The sequence below is a fragment of the Pistacia vera genome, unplaced genomic scaffold (genome assembly GCF_008641045.1).
Source record: "Pistacia vera cultivar Batoury unplaced genomic scaffold, PisVer_v2 Contig150, whole genome shotgun sequence".
Lineage (NCBI taxonomy): Eukaryota > Viridiplantae > Streptophyta > Magnoliopsida > Sapindales > Anacardiaceae > Pistacia > Pistacia vera.
In genome coordinates, this window is record NW_022195577.1 from 1,039,853 (window position 1) to 1,040,601 (window position 749).

The window sequence follows — 749 nt, forward strand, 5'->3', positions numbered from 1 at the left end:
AAGCAAAGAGAGGACATCAACTCCCATAGAGGGTTTTGGTTTGTCTAATGCATATATGCTTGGGTAACAAGACTCGAGTGCCCTTTTACCATTAGATTTAAATGTTTCAATTTGAATTTGCAAGCAAAGATTTATCATTATTTTTTTTTCTTTTCAAAACCAACGCAAAATTATTTCTTTTGATAGATAAAAAAGGGCTTATTATAATCCAATCCCTTGAGAGATAGTAAAATATAAAATGCATCGATGATTTTTTAAAAGTATTTGTACCTCCTAGATTATCATTTAGTCGGTTAAAATTATCATTTATCACTTTCAGGTTACTGTGTATCTACAGTATAAAATCCTTTTTATGTATTAATATTTTTAAACGACCAAAGAACATCATAAGACCGCATAGCGCAGTGGATTAGCGCGTTTGACTTCGGATCAAAAGGTCGTGGGTTCGACTCCCACTGTGGTCGTTTAGGGTACATACTTTTCCCTTTTTTTTTTTTTTTTACATGGGCCTTAGAGTATGTCCATTTGTTTAGAGTTGGGTACCAACATTTTTATAACAAATTCATGGATATGTAAACTTAAATTTAGATTGTCCAATATTCAACTTTGATTTCATTCCCTATATAAATAATTTATACAACAAATAACTCAAGTTTATAAACACAAGTACTGCTTTTGCAACTCCATGATTATTGGACAAGTAAAGAAATTGGTTTTGCTTATTCTTTTGAATATAATTCCCAAGTTAA

General features: G+C 30.7%; 1 non-coding gene across 1 annotated transcript; it reads left to right on the forward strand.

Moving 5' to 3' along the window:
• Positions 1–390: 390 nt before the first annotated feature.
• On the forward strand, positions 391–464 carry TRNAR-UCG. The gene has a single exon. It is a non-coding gene; the product is annotated as a tRNA-Arg (tRNA).
• Positions 465–749: the final 285 nt, after the last annotated feature.